Source organism: Zalophus californianus, chromosome 15, assembly GCF_009762305.2.
Source record: "Zalophus californianus isolate mZalCal1 chromosome 15, mZalCal1.pri.v2, whole genome shotgun sequence".
Lineage (NCBI taxonomy): Eukaryota > Metazoa > Chordata > Mammalia > Carnivora > Otariidae > Zalophus > Zalophus californianus.
In genome coordinates, this window is record NC_045609.1 from 6965270 (window position 1) to 6985955 (window position 20686).

At 44.0% G+C, this 20686-nt stretch overlaps 1 protein-coding gene across 21 annotated transcripts in view; it reads right to left on the reverse strand.

Annotated features, from left to right (window-relative positions):
* The window catches only part of SGMS1 (sphingomyelin synthase 1), a 263991-nt gene that overhangs the window by 140043 nt on the left and 103262 nt on the right, over positions 1–20686 (reverse strand). For 20 of the 21 annotated variants that reach the window (XM_035724238.1, XM_027596050.2, XM_027596059.2 and 17 more), the window contains one exon: positions 597–638. The exons of the other annotated variant lie outside the window; for it this stretch is intronic. The gene's annotated coding sequence lies outside the window, so the exon portion shown is untranslated. The remainder of the gene's footprint in view (positions 1–596; positions 639–20686) is intronic. 21 annotated transcript variants of the gene reach the window in all.

The following is a 20686-nucleotide window of genomic DNA, read 5'->3' on the forward strand; positions in this document are numbered from 1 at the left end:
TGCAAACACTGTGCATGTAATTATCTCAAAATAAATAAAATACATGAACGGATGGAAGCAAGCAAGCAGGACAGAATAGTTAACAAAGCCAACCTACAAACCGTCACCCAGTAGAGATCTCCAGAATAACAGCTGTCCTAACATTGGGCACATGGTCACTTACAGCTGGGAGTAAAACTTCCAGTTACAGCACCACGCACGGATTCCAAGCGCACTGCGTTGCAAACAACTAAAATGGTTAACGTGCTCTGGAAAATGCTACTGGGGGCTTCAAAAATGTGACCAATAATAGAGTCGCTGGCATCAGATACATATGTAAGGACTGGGAAGAAAGTTACTCTGAGGTAGGAAACAGCATGAGTCATAATATTGTTTGACAGAAATACACGACTATTAAATATACAATATGTGACTAAATTAATTAAAAGGTCTAAGTAGGCGTTCGACGATTACCTCTATATACCCAAAACATTCTTTATATATTCAAGTTGGCCACAAAAATCGAGGTTTTTTTTTTTTAGTTCTTCTCAGTGGGAAAACATGGGAAATATAAACCAAGCATAAAAGGTACATAAAGAAAATAAAAACCCATTTACCTGAATCATGTTGCTTTTGTCTGCATCAATCTTCCTTCCAACCTAGAAGAAAATGAGTAAATTAAAATGTAATGAGCTGCTTCTAAGACAATGAGCTGTTTATAAGAAAAACCTATAATCCAGGGTAACTATTGTTTACCTCTTGTTCTCTATCCACAGCAAAAACTGTTCTTTCCCACTTCCCAGCTAATTTCTGGCTGTCACAGTACACAGAGTCAACCTTATTAGGGAAAGCCATACAGAAGCAAGCATGTAAATCCATGGCTAATAAAAAATTGTATACAGCAAGCGCACCTAATGGTATAGCGTGAGTTTTAAAATCATACACTTTTATAAGTGATCTCTTCTCCAGTCAGGCAAATAATTTGCTAATTGATGATACGGAGAAAGATAAAGAAGCAAGAAAGAATCATTTTTCAAACTATAAGAATTACAACTACAGGGTAAAAGGGTAGCAACCTGTTTAAATTTTCATTTTTTACCGAACACAATCACTAGCAAGTAGAACATCTACAGACCACCTATATACAAATGTGTATGATCAAAGAGCTTGTAAGTTGTCTTTGACCCACATCCCCTTACAGGCTTAGACTTGCTTCCTCACTTAATTTCATTTAAGACTTTCTCAACTAAGAATGAGCTATCACCCTTCCAATACATGCGTGAATTATGGTATCTGCAAAAAGAGGGAAAAGTTACCCTTTTATTTTTTTAAGATTATATATTTATTTGAGAGAGAGAGAGAGAGAAGAGAGAGTATGCGCACGCACACGAGCAGACGGAGTGGCAGAGGGAGATAGAAGCAGACTCCCCGCTGAGCAGGGAGCCCCATGCGGGACTCGATCCCAGGACCCTGAGATCATGACCTGAGCCGAAGGCAGATGCTTAACTCACTGACCCCCCCAGGTGCCCCAAAAGTTAACTTTTTAAAAAATTAATTAACATTTGTATTAACGTATTACCTGCATACAGAAAAACACAAAAATCTTGAGTGGCTCGCTTAATTTACCTAAAGTGAACACACACGTGCAGCCACCACTCTCCCCAAAGGTCACCATCACCCTGACTTTCAAATAGCACACATTAGTTTTGCCTGTTGGGCAAGGTCCTGTTATCCAAGCATCTGCCTGGAAGTCCACGAATCCCTGTATCTGGACCAAAATAAAATGCTTTGGGAAGAGAGAAGCAAGTAGTCACTGACCACAAGGAGATACTATCTCAGAAAGATGTTGACACGTCGGAGGAAAATGTTTTGGCTGATTGGATGGTTGTTTGAGGTCAACCTGCAGGATCTCTAGAGACTGTAGGACACAGACGCTATTTTATGATAAAAATAGATGAATGTCCCACTGGCGGTTAGATGAGGGAAGGGGAGCTGAGGGAAGGGAGGGGGGAGACTGGATCTCCTTTCTATAGTACAAAAACACCTATGAAAATACAGGTACTAACCAAACGAGTTTGTGCTAAAAGCTAGACTAAGGTACTGATACATCAACACATTTGATCTTCTAATTGCTCTGAAGCCCGCAGATAGGTAAGGATTCTGCGTCTCAGAGTGGGTAAGGGTGATACACCAAGCTAAACAGTAGGTGAGGCAAAACTGTTCCTCCTTTTTTTTCCTAAAGATTTTATTTATTTGAGAGAGAGAGCGAGCACAAGCAGGGGGAGCAGCAGAGGGGGAGGGAGAAGCAGACTCCCTGCTGAGCAGGGAGCCTGATGCGGGACTCGATCCCAGGACCCTGAGACCATGACCTGAGCTGAAGACAGACACTTAACGACTGAGCCACCCAGGCGCCCCCAAAGCCATTCCTGTTCATGGCTTCTACGCAGGGCTAGAGACACCAGAAAACCAAAAGGAAAAATGTTCACAGAAAAGAGGCCAGACTAATTAGATACAGAATATATCGTATGGTTCCTGCTCCTGAATCATTTAAAGGAAAAGAACCAAGTAACGCAGGGTCCACAAAAGTCTTCTGAATTACCAGGAAGTTGACTAGTTCTGTCACTTACAAAGTCGGCCCACTTATCTTTCTGTGCCTCAAAGGAGAAGTTTCAAAAGAAATCCGTACACTTCACAAGGTGTAATTTTCTGTCATGTTAATTTGTTTTATGCTCCGTACGCATTTCCCACTGCAGCAGGGGAAATCAAAAGAACATGAGGTCCATCAGAAAAAGTCACAGATGCAGAGGCAAACTGCCACCAGAAAATTACTGAGGGAGCCTATGATAATGCCCCCTTCAAACGACATGCCATACCTGCATGAATATTTAATTCAATCACACTACTTTCAAAAAGCAGGGAACACAGTTCAAAAGGAGAATGTTCTATTCTGTTACTTGAAGAGGGAGAGGCAAGAAAACAACCAAAGAGAGTGAATATAAGGCTCTATGTGGTGTGCTCGCCAAAAGGCATGTCTCTCAAAGGGCCTTCCTGCACCCTCACTGCGAAGTACGAAATAATGTCAATGACAATAGCTAGAACCTTCAGACACCATACATAAATCAATTAAATGCCTTTACGTTAAATCCTAGGAGAACCCTGCAAAGCGGGGAGGCCTTAGGATCCCCAACTGATCGGATGCAGCCCCCGGGCCCCGAGAGATCAGGTAACTTGGCCAAGCTTGCAAACCTGTCCAAGGTCACAGTGCGAGAAAAAAGGAAAGCGTTCCCATCAAGTCTCCGGGGCACCAAAGACACTGTTCTGCTTCCAAATGAAAGCAACCAAGCCTGCTGGTCAATTCAAAATCACTTAATGATTCTTTCACTATTCCCTGGTTTCAAATTGCTTCTGGTTTGTCCTGAGTAAAGGGTATCGGCCTGCCTTCCTCCTATGAGATGGGGTAATGTCTTGATAGCAAGTGGCTTGAGGACAGAAACAAAAATAGGCCTGGATGGACTCTTTTTATAGAGGAGCTAATGGGTCCAGTGGCTGAGAGGTCTCCGGGGATCTTCCGTAGATGGGATCAGGCACAAGGAGCGTACTACAAAGTTGCAGGTTTCATTCCACACCGGACACATGCCCTGAAGAAACCACCGGGGGGGGGGGGGGGGTTCTTTCTGGGACTTGTGAGTAAGCCAGGTAACTGTGCTCACCTTGCAGAGGAAAGCACCTAGGGGGAAAAAATTATCCAAATTACACGGGCAGGGCTGTGGCTCTACCTTTCAGTTGAGACCGAGTGTAGTAAGACAAGATCTTCACAGACATTAACCCAGGGGCTGGCAGAAGAATACTGGGTGGAGAGGGGACAGAATAAGGCAGCCTTCCTTACTCACTCATCCTGGGTAGCAATACTGACCCCACTGTGTGTCTCCTACTGCTCACTTCCTCTCAAGAAAAACCACACTGGAGCGGAAGGCTCCAAGAGTAAAAAGCAATGAGCATTAAAGAAGCAAGGTTGACGAAGGAAAAGATTCAAGTTCACGGCATTCTGCAAGGCATGGCCAGCTCCCACTTTACAGGTTTGTATTTGTAGGGCCAGTCCTCTCAAAGCTTATCTCTTCCTCCTGGAGTGGCTTCATCTTTTTTTTATTTTTAAGATTTTATTTATTTATTTGACAGAGAGAGATATAGTGAGAGAGGGAACACAAGCAGGGGGAGCTGGAGAGGGAGAAGCAGGCTTCCCACCGAGCAGGGAGCCCGGTGCGGGGCTCCATCCCAGGGCCCCGGGACCATGACCTGAGCCGAAGGCAGACGCTCAACCGACTGAGCCACCCAGGTGCCCCTAGAGTAGCTTCCTCTTGGGGGCCAGCCTGAGAGACTGGGAGGGAGAGGCCGCCCACAGGACAACCCCGGGGGGACGATGCTGAAATCAACTGCCACTGTCCACCAAGGACATGTGACCAGAAACTGCAGCAGGCACGCTTCATTGTCAGCAGCCCCGGCCCAAACTCTGTAATTATAATTCAGTTGTTTCTTCTCAGGGGGAAGATGGCGTGTAATTGGACAAGCATAATATGGAGACCAGTAACAGCACAAGATCAATTTCATCACACTTTTCTATTTTACTACGTTTTTCCATTAAGATTACACTTTATTAGAATAGCAAAGACCACAGCAGGTTTTCTCATTCTCACTCCTAAACAGCAAATGCAAATTAAATCTTAGTCTGAGACTCAACACACACAGTTTAATTCCACCATTTCTTTCTCTCCTCTGCTTGGAGAAGAACCTCAGCAGTCTCTCAGGAGGGAGGGATTCAGGGGCAGTTGCCGGGCCCCAGGCATCAAGTCAGGCAGACTCCGCTAGGCTGCCTTCTGCTGGTGGCTGGCATCATCCTCTTGCCAGGGAGAATGACGTGGGATTACACTCCAGGAAAGCCTCGATCTGCCCCTCACTGCACTGCACTCCTACTTTTCCTAGATTTAAAGACTAGCACGAAGAGGGAATTGGATGTCTCCTCCCCACCCCTCAGCCCTTATGCAGGACATCATGCTTCTCCGGGGGAAGCCAGAGCTCCTTCTCTGAGCTGCTCACCAGGGTGTAAAAGAAAACACAAACCACAAAAAAATCATCCATTTATTTACTACCCTGGCGATTTCCCAACCTGCCTCTCAACGGGCTTTCCCTTTTCTTCTCTTCTGTAAAGTGGAGTTTGGAGGAACAGGTTCATCCGGAAGAAGAGGACAGATCTGCAAACTGCAGCCCACTAAAATGTGGGAGCTAAAGGAGAGCATCTGATGGAGGCGGGGAGGGGGTTAAGCATTTTCAGAGAAATACAAGACGCTAGTCATTCCCAAAGATGATGAAGAGTGAAAGCAACTATACTCCAGGAGATGACAAGAGAAATTAATGGGAACAAAGCAAAATGGTCACCGCCCAGAAGCTAATCCTTGAAGACCTGAGTATGACCTCAGGCAAAAATCACCCCTTCTCCCCTTCCCCAAGGAGGAGGTAAGCGCCTTCCTCAGAAGGAGGAAGGAAAGCACCTTTTATCCGAATCATTCAGCAAACCTTTCCCGAGTGGGATCACACAAAGACGCAAAAGCAACTTCTCTGAAGGAGCTCAGAGTTCAGCCAGAAGGAAAACCCATACCACTATTTACACTTCTGGGTGCCAAGTGATACCAGGGCGGTAAATAACAAGCGCTTCCCTGCCTGGGGCCAGGCACCACTCCTGGACATTTCATGGATCTCATTCTAATCCCTGAAACCTGCCTGTGAGACTGGCAAATGTCTTGTTACTGATGGGAACAGGGGTGTATGGGACACAGAAAAGGGTCTTTCAAACAAAAGTAATATTTTTATATTAATTTTCAGATACCCGAAGGGTATGCTTCCACCCCAAGTAGAAAATCTATCCCTATTTTCCCTTTCGAAGGCTGCCCTGAACAGTCTCGGACGCCTAGAACTTGTGCTCAGACACTCACAAAATGAAGAAAGAATTTTCTGACATGGCAGGTCCTGGTATCAGCAATGCCCTGCCCTGCTTTATTGGAGCGGGGTCTGGTGGTTACTAAAACACTACCCATGGATGTGCCAATATAATCTTCCTCAAATGTTATTTAATCACAGCTCCTCGAGGGCAAGAGTCACACTTTATCCCTGCCTATCATGCTCTTAGCACCTAAGGCAGATAATCACCCAAAAATCCTATCGTGTTTTTCTTGACCAATTCCATCAAATCAAACTTCTCAGGTCGATTCACCCACCTTTACTTTGCACACTGAGTCATCATTTTCAAGACTGGAGTCGTACCCACTTTCAAAAGATCTGTTCGTTGTTAAACGTTCGATTCTGCAGTTCTCTCTAACGTCCTTCTCCCTGCCCCCTCAAGGTCAATCAAGCCCACCACCGGGCTTAGAAAGAACAACGGAAATCAACATATTTACAATGATACAGGAATTTTCTACATGATCTCTTACTTAACAAAAACATTGTTCTCAAAATACCTCATATATGCACCCAGTAAATTCTGAATTAGTACTTACTCCTACCTAGTATCTGATTATACTTTACCTTTCGTTAAAACCATCTTTATGCAGTCATATGTCACAATCAAGAAAAGTCTTAATTACAGGAGGATCAAAAGCTATAATCCTTTTAAAAAAACTATCTAAACAAGGTCCCATCTACTGTGGTCCCAGCAGCCTCCCTTTGAAACAACATCTCCCCAACTAGTCAGAAAGTCTCATAAGTGGAGGTTACGTCATACTGACATAGAAGAACTGAAGGTCTCCACAAACACCTGTTCTTGCTCCGTTTCCTGCTTGTACTCTTGCTAGGACTTGCACCTCCAAGGTGCACCTTTATACACGCCGCGTTAAGCAAAGAGTTTATGTCCTCCTCGTGAGGGGCAAGGAGTCGGTGATTTCTCGAGAACAGATAACATCTAACGAAGGAGCGGGAGAGGACGAAGCGATCATACGCATATTACACCACCCGAGCTAGACATCTCCACGCCAAGACCCCGGGCTCCAAGGAGTAACGTGTGAGCCCTCGTCTTTGTTCTCACGGCTCCTGGATGCCTGAGGGGCACCCGTACACCAGACCGCGGTCCTCCACAAAACCCCAGACCCCAAGCTAGGACTAGACCCCCTCTTCTCCTTTCTGAGTCTCCGTCTGCACCTGCACTCTCTCTCTACCTTCGATAAACCCTGCTGGCTGGTGTGTGACTTCCATCCTGCGGGCAGCCAGGGGCCCTCCTGGCTGCTGCTGGGGAACCCGGCCTGTGGCATCAGCAACCCAAACACGGAGCATCTACAGGCCAGCAATTCCATAAACAGACTTTAAAGACTAATCCGAATGCCTTGCCTTTGGAATCTTGTTTCTTTTTAGATACTGAGAAGAATAAATATTTAACGAAAATTAAAGGACCTGAAAACGGGCGCCTGGGTGGCTCAGTCGTTAAGCGTCTGCCTGCGGCTCGGGTCACGATCCCAGGTTCCTGGGATCGAGCCCCGCATCGGGCTCCCTGCTCAGCGGGGAGTCTGCTTCTCCCCCTCCCGCTCCCCCTGCTTGTGTTCCTGCTCTCCCTGTCTCTCTCTGTCAAATAAATAAATAAAATCTTTAAATAAATAAATAAATAAAGGAACTGAAAACAATGGGAACTTTCTAATTTCCTTTTTTTTTTTTTAAAGATTATTTATTTATTTATTTTTGAGAAAGAGAATGAGAGAGAGAGAGAAAGCACATTGCAGGGGGAGGGTCAGAGGGAGAAGCAGACTCCCTGCTGAGCAGGGAGCCCGACGCGGGACTCGATCCCGGGACTCCAGGATCATGACCTGAGCCGAAGGCAGTCGCTTAACCAACTGAGCCACCCAGGTGCCCTCTAATTTCCTTTTTAAACACTTTGAAGTAGCGTTGGGACTTCAGAAGACAATTCGGCAGGGACCGGCAAACCAAGCTGCCGCAACCAACCCCGCCAGTCACAGAAGGGGTCTTTCCTGTTCCCGAAAGAAGTAAAATTTAGCTGAGCGCTAAGAATACAAGGCGGACGAAAAAGAAATCCCAAATCCACTCCGAGAGAGAAACAGATTAACTCCAGGGCCAAGGCAGATCCCGGGAAACGCTGCCGGCCCCGAACCAGCCTCCGGACTCAAACCGGACGTGCGTGGCCATGCGTCAGGGCGTCTGCGCAGCCCCGCCGATTTCCGGGGCCTCGGCCACGTGATACAGCCCCCCCCCCCCCCCAGCCACAGCGGATTGGACCTGACCACAGGCAGCCGCTCATAGGCTGGCCAGGAACCTAAAAAGATGGGGCCAGCCAATCAGATGTCTGCCCCAAAACCTGGCTTCCAGAAACCCGAGGCGAAGCTGCCAGGGAGACGCTGGGGTACACGAGGCCAGGAGGGCCGCTCAGAGCCAGGGCAAGCGCCGTGGGCCGGGTCCGTCGTGGCAAGTGCATACGGTTCCGGGGTGAGCCTGCCCGCCTTCCACAACCAGCAAGTCCCCCCGGCAGAGCTCCTGACGGCCACAGACGGTGAACCTGGGGGGAAGGGGACCTGCTAGGACCCGTGTGGGTGGAACAAAACCACCTTCTCTTAGGTCGAACAGCTCACATCACTTGGTAAGGAACCCGAGGCCCGATCCCTAAGGAAATGCGGGTTTATTCAAGTTCCTCTCTCCTCTGACTGCAGGTTTCTCTGCTAGAAAATAGGGCCACTTTGGGGGAGGGTCTCTAAGTTGGGTCCTTTAACCTCAGCAGGGGCAGCCGCTGGAGAATCAGCAGGCGCCTTTCGGACCCAGAGGGCTCTCCTGGGGGCAGTGACGGGAAACGGTCTCTTTTACCTGCGCTGTCACATGATGACTTCTCGTCCGATTAAGTGGAATTAACAAACATTTCTCTAAATATTCCTAAAAGGTGCCACTTTCCGGACTGTCCCATTTTGGCTATATATACAAAGAATACTGGAATTTTCCAGTTGTTTTCAGTTTCTCTATTTTTCATTTAGAATATCCAATGATACAATGCCGCACCTCTCCCGCAAAGTAGCTAAGCAGCAGAGAGGGTAGCTTAGTCATTAGCAAGAATGTTTATATCAGGAATAGTGCTACCACCTTAACCCTATTTTCAGTATTCCACTTGGGTGGGGTAGTGGTGGGGGGACACGGTACCAAAACCAAACACTGGAAATCCAAATACCTATCTCGTCAGGCGGCTTTTAACAAACCAGAAGGGCATTTGTCTCAAGGTCTAAAACTATAAGCATTCAACCAATGAAATTGCTCATAAAGTATTTTTAGAACGATGTCAGAAAACAATGTCCAAGACTTTGAAAGGAACAAAAGAACTCCCTAGGTGTCCCTTCAGTGGTGTGCTAGACAGCTGGGGGCCATCCCAGTGGACACGGCTGTCAGCCTCTGACCCACCATCTATTTCACAACTTGGTACTCGGATTTTCCTGTACTTTCCTCATTGAGTTAAATAAAACCTATATGTTCATTTTATACCTATATGAAACACATTTTTAACTTTTTGAAAATTATTCTTTAACAGTGATGATCAATTTTAAACATCGCTCCATTATAAACATCTAGAAAAGCCTGGGTGGCTCAGTCCGTTAGGCGTCTGCCTTCAGCTCAGGTTATGATCCCAGGGCCCTGGGATTGAGCCCCATCAGGGAGTCTGCTTCTCCCTCTCCTGCTCCCTCTGCTGCTCTCTCACTCTCTCATTCTCTCTCTCAAATAAAAATAAAATCTTTTAAAAACAATAAACATCGAGAAAAGTATTCCCAGTCACTAGTAACGGTGTAACTCACTAGGCTGTGAAGTGAACTCCATGCTATTTGGAAGCCAGATCCTTACAATTCAGACAAAGTGATACAGGGCTAATATACAAATGTCAGTGCCATCGTGGCAATTTCCCCAGTAAAGTAAGTTACGTTCTCGGTCCTTTATGTACATCAGTACGTGACAAGTGATGTGAAGGAGGCCTTGAATTCCAATTGCATAGCTGTACATCAGGCATCCACTTTTTAATGGATATAATATAAACAAAATCCAAGTCAATGCATGTAGTAGATGGGGTCTGTGTGTTTGCGTGCGCATGTGCACACGCGCGTGTGTGTGTGTAAAAACATGGCTAAAACTACAGCCAGATATGCAATAAAGACAGGTAGAACACACAACTTAGAAAGTGAAGCAACTCCATTTACTCAGAAAAAAATAATCTTGGTTCTAATCTGTTGCCCTTGTGCTTAAGTTTTCTGAGCTAAAGAGCTACCCAGCAAAATTAGCAAAGCAAGGCACATCCATGTAGACATGATTATTTAATTTTCAGAGCCTTTAAACTCCTCAAAACAGGGGTCTGGGGTTCTCTACCCATCACTTGACATGACTTCTTTAAACCAAGAACTACAGACATCAAGCAGAAAACAGGGCCAAATGATTCCACTTTATAGACACAGTGAGTAGGAGGTTAATTGTATCATTCATTTTTCTAAATGCTGTAAGAAAACCCATGAACTGAAAGTCAATGGCTTCTCGATATAAATAACTCTGATGCATGAAAATACATTACACTAAGGATTTACACAGTAGAAATCACAAAGATTCCTGCAAGTAACAAGTCTCCTACTAAGACTTAAAATAGGAATTTATTTATGTAATTTACAAAATGTGATTTAAACACACTTTTCAAGGCTACCACAACGTGTTCAAGAAACCATTTAAAGCTTCATGCACATGTAAAACTACCCCTTGAAACCACATCCTTAAGTATGGAGAACTCAAAAGTTTAAGGTCACTCCCACATCTGTACAGGCACCCCCTTGACCAGAAAAATCTCCTCCCCCTCTTCAGTGCCTACGCCTCCCTTCAGGGCCCATCCGCCCGGCTCTCCGCTCCTAAATGTCAGTGGAATTCCACTAACAACGCTTCTCTGGCTGCAATGCTCTGTTTCTTGACTCCAGAATTTCTCAGAAGCTTGAAAACGCTAATGCCCACAAGCGACTCTCCAAGAAAAGGCTGGGGTGATGCACCGTCTCTTGCTGCTCAGAACTCCAAAGACTACATCTTGGAAATCCATATCCTAATGAAAAGGATTCACTTAGCTTGGCTCTTGAGTTTATTCCATTGAGTGTATTCCTCAGTCACAAGCTAAGCATCCACCCAGGCCGGCCATATACAAAGACCAGGGGCAGGGGGCACAACCCCCAGGGGTAACCTGGGCACCTGAACAACACTCACGGCCCTGATATCTTAAGTTGGCATCATTGAAGTAGTAATGACCACAGGCTACAAAGCATCACCTCCCTTGGGAGGCCCAGGTTAAAACAAAAATCCTCAAATGGCTCAGTTATCAAACAATATAATGAGGCTTAGCTGCCCAGATCAAAGAAAAGTGACTTTCTGGGCTGAATTTCTTCTCTAAGTGAAAATCTCTCTGTGTATTACAGTTTTTCTACTTTTCCCCTGTTGAAAAAAATACTAGATGTTCTTTTTTTTTTAAGATTTATTTATTATTTTAAGAGAGAGAGGGAAAGAGCGAGAGCAAGCTTGGGGGGAGGGGCAGAGGGAGCGAGAAACCGAAGTGGAGCTCCAAGTGGGGCTCGATCTCACAACCCTGAGATCAGACCTAAGATGAAACTGAGTCAGACGCTTAACCAACTGAGCCACCCAGGTGCCCCTAGATGTTCTTTGAATGATATTAGAAAATAAAAATATGTACAGACAAGAAAAACGCCCAATAACCCTGGCCCTCAATCAGAAGCACTAATTACTTTGAAATACTTCTTTCCAGTTCTTTTTGAGGAGAACAGGAATCTTTGATCCACTAATGTATATATAGGGTTAAATGAAAACTTTTTACCCTTCTGTATAATTTTTGTATATTTCTTGCATATTTTTGTATATTGTGTATACTTTTTATATATACTTTTTATGTGCTTATTTTATAAATTCATTCGTTTTTTTAAGTTCAGGACTATGTACACGGTTTCACAATTATTTTTCTGGTCACAACATATGGACATTTCCAGGCTACTAAACTATTAAAACATTCTTCAACATCGTTGCCCACCCACCCCCCCACATTATGAAAGACAGTCCATTCACTGCTTTGTGGAGAATTAGGTTTTCCCCCAACTTCTAATAACATTTATTTTCTTATAAGAGTTACTCGGGTTTGCCATAAATATTGGAAACATGGTTGGTTTTACCAAATGAAGGACATACATGCATATTATTTTGTAACTTGTTTTCATCCACATTGTATCCCAAACACCTTCTTTAAATACACTTCTCGCGTTATTTCCTAGTTTTTTTAGCAACGATCCCCAGCACCAAATTCCACATGATCTTCATGAGTCAAGGTCATCATTAAGAATGTTGACAACCGTGATACGCCATTGCTACGAGTGTAATAATAGGTATGCAAATCAGGATGAACGAGCCCAGGTGCCCTAAATCTGTTGTTTCCTCAGTTTTATTTTTTAAGAGTTCTCCAATAGCAAGCTTTTTAATCAGTGGTCTTTCCCTCATGACAGCAAAAAAGGCATAAAATAGCTCTCAATCAGTTGAAGTGTCTGCAAAGGGAGTTACTGATTCAAACACTTCTCCCAAGTCACACTCCCAATCACCATACAAGGAGGGGGAGAAGGAGAATTATTTTCCTGTTACTGGGACTTGGGTGATTTCAAAACAACCTCTCTAATTTATGAATTAGTAATGAAAGATCCATATCAGCAGTTTCAACCTTTCTTTCCCACAGTCAGTAAGAAATGCATATCCCTCAACACCTCTAAATTTGTGTAAGGGCATCTGGAGAAGGTTTACTCCAACACCTGCAAATTCTTTCCCATCATTCACCAGAAGACATTTCGGGATTTATCAGTTTCCTCAAGTTCTGTGGCTTAACTGATTAACCACAATCCAATTTTTTTTTTGCTGTTTTTTTTTTAATTGAAGTAGAAGTGAAGGATACAATATCCTATTAGTTCCAGGTGTACATCATAGTGATTCAATATTTTCATACATTATGAAATGATCCCCATGATAAATCTAGTTACCATCTGTTACCATACAAAGTTATTACAATATTACTGACTGTATTCTCTATACTGTACATTATATCCCATGACTTATTTATAACTGGCAGCTGACCTCTGAATCTCCTGCACCTGTTTCTCTCCTCCAGCCCCCGCCCTGCTGGTAATCAACAATTTGTTTCTTTTATCTGGGAGTCTGTTTCCATTTTGTTTTGTTTGTTCAGTTGTTTTATATTTTAGATTCCACATAAAAGTGAAATCATATAGTGTTTGTCCTTGTCTGACTTACTTCACTTAGCATATGACTCCCTAGGCCTACCCATATTGTAAGCAAATGGCGAGATTTTTTTTTTATGGCTGAGTAATATTCCCGTGTGTCTGTGAGTCTGTGTGTGTGCGCGCACATGTGCGCGCATACACATAAACACCGAATCTTCCTTATCCATTCATTTATCAATGGGCACTGAGGTTGCTTCCATATCCAGGCTCCTGTACATATGCTGCGGTAAACATGGGGGTGCAGATATCTTCAAATTAGTGTCTTCATTTTCTTCAGATAAGTAAACAGAAGTGGAACTGCTAGATTATATGATAATTCTATTTTTAATTTTTTAATTTTTAATTTTTTGCAGAACCTCCAGTGGCTGCACCAATTTATATTCCCACCAACAGGGTTCTCTTCTCTCCACATCTTCCATAACACGTGTTATTTTTGTCTTTTTGATGGTAGCCATTCTGACAGGTATATAGGTAATACATCTCCTGTGGTTCTGATTTGTATTTCCCTGATGATGAGGGATTTTAAGCATCTTTTCATGTATCTGTTGGGCATCTGTATGTCTTCTTTGGAAAAAAAAAAAAAAAGAATCTCTATTCAAGTCCTCCGCTCATTTTTTAACCAGGTTGTTTGTTTTTGGATATTAAGTTGTGTAAGTTCTTTATGTATTTTGGATACTAACTCCTTATTGGATATATGATTTGCAAATATCTTCTCCCATTCAGTAGGCTGTCTTTCATTTTGCTGATGATTTCAACATGATCCAAATCTGAGGCCAAATCAATTCTGTGAGGTTAGAGATGCTTTTAAAAAAAGATATAATTATCTGATGACCTTCCTTGCATAATGAATCAACTTCTTCATTAAATGTGTTCTTAAAAAACACATTTCATATTCTCTAAGCATACCATGAAATGAATGAGGGCCATACTGTCAGGTGGAGAGAGGGTACGTTTACCGGAATGAATCTCTAACCCTGTTCCTACACAAAGAGCACAACAGTTGTCGGGTGACCTAAGGGGAGGTAGACGAGTAATCTTTTAAAATTATATTTTATTCAGGATACAGAAAGGGCATAAAAATCATCAGTACCATAAACAACAGCCAAAATCCATGCCCAATTCATGCACAGAACTTAAAATTCTACCTGCCACACGACAGGGATACGATAAATTTTCTGAACAAGTGCATGTCTTCAACCAATACCATTTTTCATTCTCCAAAAATCCTGATGGGAGCCTTCAGGATTAGTAAATGTGAGATAATTTAACCTGCCTTTTAGTCTCCTTAAAATCAAGGGCAGCCTACACAAAAATCTACTGGGGTAAAAGAGACAAGTCTCATCACAAGCTCCCAGTGCTGTCAGCGTTGTTTAAAAGAAAGACCACGTTCACCTGGGTGGTTCAGATGGTTAAGCGACTGCCTTCAGCTCAGGCCATGATCCTGGAGTCCCGGGGTCGAGTCCCGCATCGGGCTCCCTGCTCAGCGGGGAGTCTGCTTCTCCCTCTGACCCTCCCCCCTCTCATGCTCTCTATCTCTCATTCTCTCTCTCTCAAATAAATAAATAAAATCTTAAAAAAAAAAAAGAAAGACCACGTTCAAAGTAACGTTTCCAAAATCGCTACAAACCTGTCCTGCTGCTCCATGGTGTGCTGTTTCAACTCAATCACATCAGCCCTCCAAACGTCTCCGTTGGAAAGGCCAAAAATCACTCATTAGAAAATAAACACAGCTCACTCTAATACATTTGCCCAAAGCAATCTGCTAATGAGAAGAAATGGTCCCCACATCCACAGAGGGTGAGTCCAGTCAGTGGCCAATTTATTCTTTGCCATCTCCGTGCCTCTGTGTGTGTGTGTGTGTGTCTGATCTGTGAAACAGGAAGCCAGGTGAGATGAGCTCTCTCATCTCCGATCCTGTACTGAAATGATTTGCATTTATAATTATTCCAATTATTCTAACTATTCCAAATTATGAGCAAGAGTCGTGTTTGATTACTGTTGATTAAAAAATTACTGTGGGAGGCAATGTAGTATAATGGTATGAGACAAATTTAAAATTATGTAAATATGACGTCTAGTAGAAGGCATTAGAAATGTGGGGGCGTTCTTGGGTGGCACCATCCTTGGGGTGCCTACTGGCAGCCAGTGAGCGGGGTCCAGAGAGGCCCAGTGGCCTCAAGTATGTGGGACAGGCCCACACAGGTGGTCCCGCCTTAAATAACAACCGTGAGCAACACTGAGGAATCCGGGTTTCAGACCACATGGTTTCTCAGGAGCTGGGTGCCCTTTAATGACCTATGGTTACATCATTTCATTCTGAACCTCAATCTCCTCGAAGGTGAACTGGAAATACGGTCATCTACCTCCCAGGGTTCTTTCTGTGATACCACGATGGGGGCCTGGAGTAACTGCCCACGTTCGTATCCTGGCCCTACACTTACGAACTCTGAGCCTCCCCCCGCCCCCGCAGTGTGCTCAGCTTAACCTCTTCTCGGTATCGTCATCCACAAAACTGAGCTGCTGAGTAGCGGCTCAGTGCACATTAGCCCTAGTACCCTCAGTGCAGGGCTAATGGCTAACAGGTGCTCAGTGGCGCTCCCACTCCGTGGCCGCTCAAGACCACGCTAGAACCCAGCTACACACTTTCAAAAGCTCAGCAACGGCCCCCACCTCCAATCACCGGTGACAAGTACAATTAGTAAAAATTAATTAATTAAAAGGTAGGGTCTATTTCATTAGTGATATCGACATTTTAGCAAATGGTCTTCAAAACCAACCTGCAAACTAGTGTTTTGTCTTGCTTGAAAAAAAAAAAAAAAAGACATACTAATGGCATTGACTACTGAGGCATGGTACACGCAGAGGTTTTCCAGGTGCATCCCACAATATAATAAACAGTCTAGAGGATTAAAACAAAGCCCAGCTTCCAAACTCCAGGTTAAATGCTGAAACATATAACCAAGCAACTAAAACAACCCTAAACCTGTCTAAAAACCTGTCTTCCTGTCTAAAAGAACTAAACCAGTTTCTTCGAACATCCTCACATCCTCATGAGATGTGACGTTGGAGAGATGGTGAAAAGTAGCAAACAATGTTTGCATTTGCAGAAATGCATAGATATGAGTAAGCTTAAACCCCCCACCCGCCCACAAAAGGTTAACAAGCAAGAAGTTGGCAGAGAAATGTCCCATGAATGGGTGACACCCACGTACAGATGGAAACCAGAGCAACAACACAGTTCTTTGGCTCCAGTTAAGCTGCAAATCCCTCAGGAGCTTCAGACTCCCCACGAACCAACACTCAGCACAGCCCCCAGGTCCGGGCAAAGTCCCTCAACCAGGGAGTGAGCAAACCCCATTCCATGCCCATCATCGTAGTTTGAGGTTCTGGGATCTCTCCACAGTCTCACCCACATTTACATTTTCTGGGTTGGTTGGTTTACGGTACCCATCCTAATGGCAATGCTTGATTTTTCAAACTTTAAAACTGGTTAACTGAACTAAATTGTTGTCTCACTTATGCAGTTGGTTAAGAATGTTAACAAACCTGTTTCTCGTAAGTATGCTGAGAAGTAATTCTGAGAGGTAATTTTCACAGAGCAGCTAAGATTTAAAAAACAAACCAAAACCCCCAAAAAACAAAAACAGAAAACTTTGGACACAAAATCACCCTGTATTCCAATCTGAAAGTACCACTTCTGAGACGGGTAAAGTGCCTTTTCTCAACTTCAGTTTACTCATTAATGAAATTGAGCTCATAAATTACTCACCTATGAAACACTCGGTTCTAGAAGGTGTCGGGAGAATTACATTACAGAACTGGATTATGCACTTGGCCCAGGCCTCATCAGCCCTGAAAGAAGGACAGGTGACGAGGGGAATGGTTCGTGACTACCGGAATGCCACTAAAACGTAGATCACAAAAAGATCTCGTAGTTAGCATTTTATACCTGCATATCCTTTCCTCCCGTTGATGCAGTAAGCCTGTTCTGTGTAATTCACACATTTTCTCAAGCCTCAAAGCTGTCATTGAAGTGGTGATGAGAACTTGGCACCTATTTTAAATTATATCTAATCTAGTTATAGCAGAAAGGTAGAGAACATTGTGAGACAAGATTGTTTCTCTCTGTTCTCTCAGTTAATAAAGAGTCAATGTCAGATGGCTCTTTCAAATGTGTGGCTTTGGCAAAATCAAGTCCTGTATTAAAGAAACAAGCCTATCTGGGGATCTTTTATTTTGCACCTTTATCTGGCATCTCTTATAAATTCACAGAACTTGAGGGGAAGACAGAAATCATTTAATGCAAACTCCCACCAAATAAGTGCTGTTAGTTCTGTTCCTATGGATTTACTAATAACTCACAGTGAAAGGTAAAATATTTGGGAACCTGAGGCTGATATACGTGTACTTCACCTTTAAGCAAATCAAATAAATAGAAATGGATTTAAAGATAAAAGTTCAACTGAAAGGGTGCTAATTCACCATGGAAAACACTTCTAGACCCCTTATATATGTACGTGTCCACCGGGCATTTTTCTAAGCACTTTATGGTTATTAACACTTTTAACCTCATAGGGATTCGGATTCAGATCCCACTAATATTACAATGCATTTAAATTACTCCTTAAAATTTTGACGCATAGAGAAATGTTCATGTAAGATAACACTCCAAAACTGAAATCGTGATACTGGCTTTGGGTTTCTGCACCGTCGGCAGCTCTCCATCTCTGTAAGCTCATGTTAACCTCTTTCTCCCATGAACCCAAAGAAGTGGGAAACACAGAGATGCCCCGATAATGGCATTAGTTTGGGTTTAGCCAGAAACCGTTTCAACCACTGTTGCGTTAAAATGCTTTAAATTTCTTTCTAATTTCAGTAACTATGGTATATGGGTATGTAACTTTTCATCTTTCACCATTGGTTCAAGATTTAGCACGGGAAATCAGCCCGTTTTTAGAAGAACTCCTTGACCAATCCTAAGCCAGCCCGTGGTGACGCTGACCAGTTATTTCAGAGCATATCCTTTGTGCATCCAGTGTTTCCTCGGGATCCCATTCCGATGCCACGTTCTTGGCTGGGGTATGACGTAAGACCATCACATCCAGGGCCACGTGATACCCACTGGCCCTCACTGGTGATGTTAACTTTCACCCCCCCGTTTAAGCTGTTGTCCATTTCCCACACTGAACTGATCCTAATTTTCCCTCTCTAAATCAATTACTAAATTAGTGGGGAGAACAATGACATACTTTAATTTCAGAAACTGACCTCTGCAGTTGATTGGTTAATCAATATTTGCTGAGCACCTGTTACTTGCCAGGCATTCTGGCGATGCTGGAGATGGCAGTGGGGAAACCGACATCCCTGTCCTTGAGGACGGACGAAAGGCAGGCAGTGGGCAAGCAAATAAATAAAGATACACTTTGTGCCCTGGTGACCAGTGCTTCCCGGGGAATGAAGCAGAGACAGGCGCAGGGAGGGCTGGGAACTCCAGTCCTCTAGCCAGCACAGTGCAGAAGAGGTCTTCCCCCAGCAGAAACTGGGCCTCGTCACTTCCTACTTAGGGCACAAAGAGTAAATCAAGCCTTCTCTGCCGACAGCCGGGATCCGCACAGAGTAACCCAGCCTTGCCAGAGTCGTCTCTTGTCCTCCTCTCTTGTGACTTGTGCTCTGGTAAGAACACCTACACTTCCCCAAACGTGCCTGGCCTCGGCCCGCATTCCTGCACCAAGGGAAGCCCCTCTTCCTTGTCCATCACAGCACCTCCCAAGACGGGTTTTCAGTGCTGAGGACGGGACCCAGGGAAGGAATCTTGCCTACAAATGCTACCATTCCTTCCCCCCTCCCCCGCCCCGGTTTTTATTTATTTGTGTGAGAGAGAAAGAGACAGCAGGAGGAGAGGTGCAGAGGGAGAAGCAGACCCCCCGCTGAGCAAGAAGCCCGATTCGAGACTCGATCCCAGGACCCTGAGATCATGACCTGAGCCACAGGCAGACACTTAACCGACTGAGCCACCCAGGCGCCTCTAAACCTTACTTTAAAACAGTAGGACACTTCCTGCTTACTGAATTCCTTATCGAATTCCCCAATCTACAAAGATAAAAATACATCAACAGAGGTAATAGGGAAGAGTAGAATAAAATCCAATAGGTCTCATCTCTTCTGTAAATCCAATCTGCTTTGCTTTTCTGTTTAAGGTTTTATTTATTTCTTAGAGAGAGAGAAAAAGCAGGAGCAGGGCAAGGGGCAGAGAGAGAGAGAGGGAGAAGCAGACTTCCCGCTGAGCAGGGAGCCCGATGCGGGGCTCCATCCCAGGACCCCAAGATCATGACCTGAGCCGAAGGCAGAGCTTAACTGACTGAGCCCCCCAGGCGCCCCTACAGATTCTACCATTCTAACACAAATGAAAACAGGGTCCTAAATTATCTGAAAATTAAGTGGCAACTACTGACAAGTACATGTTTTATACATCATTTTTAGACAAAATTATGTATTAAATACAAAGGTACTTTGTTACCTTGTTTTAATTATCCTAAGCAGAGCACCTAATGAAACATGTTTGAGTTTTCCCTCTTCTCTGGGTTAATTAAGGAAATTAATTTGCAGAGGTAATTCTATGATTCACACACAGACGGAGAAAAATTAGCAGGCATTTCTTGAGCTAAAACAGCTTGTAAATAAACATCATGAATATGTGGACACCCACAAGCAAGTGGAGCCTAATTCCACCCACACAGATGGACTGAGTCATGCTTCAGTGCAATTCAACAAGTCGTTTCTAAAACCTGGTAAGGTGCTCTGTCCTGTGTTTGGTGCCGCACAAGTTTCCAAAGGAGGCTGAAATAGGAATCCCACTTTCAAAGACGTCAGACAATGTGGTGAGATATTCAAATGCGTGGCATCATTAAAATCTTAAACAAAAAAATCTTAAGACTAATTTCTTAGATGATTAGACATAATTACATAAACGCTTACAATTTTAAGTATGGGTATTTAATGAAATTAGAGTTGCACATGTTGCTTCATTGTCCATTTTTGTTGTACGTGTGTTTGCTTGGGGAAGAGAGGAATTGGGTTTTGGGGTTTTCTTAAATTTGTTCCTTTGGGCAGAGGGCTTGCTTTGTGGACAGAGACCGTGTCTTTATTTCCGAGAACTGTATGTGCAATAGAGAGACATCTAACGCACGTCCCAAGACCTCCATCTGCGGCTACGACTGAACAGAACCCCTCCCGTCATCATCTCTCCTGCCTATAACACGATGGAATTTCCACCTCCGGCTTTTCCCCACACCAAGATGATTTACAAGTAAGGGAAGCAAGAGAAAGCCAGACCAGCAAGAAAAGCCGGGAAGGAAAGCTGTAGGCCTAGGCTCACCCCGTCATCC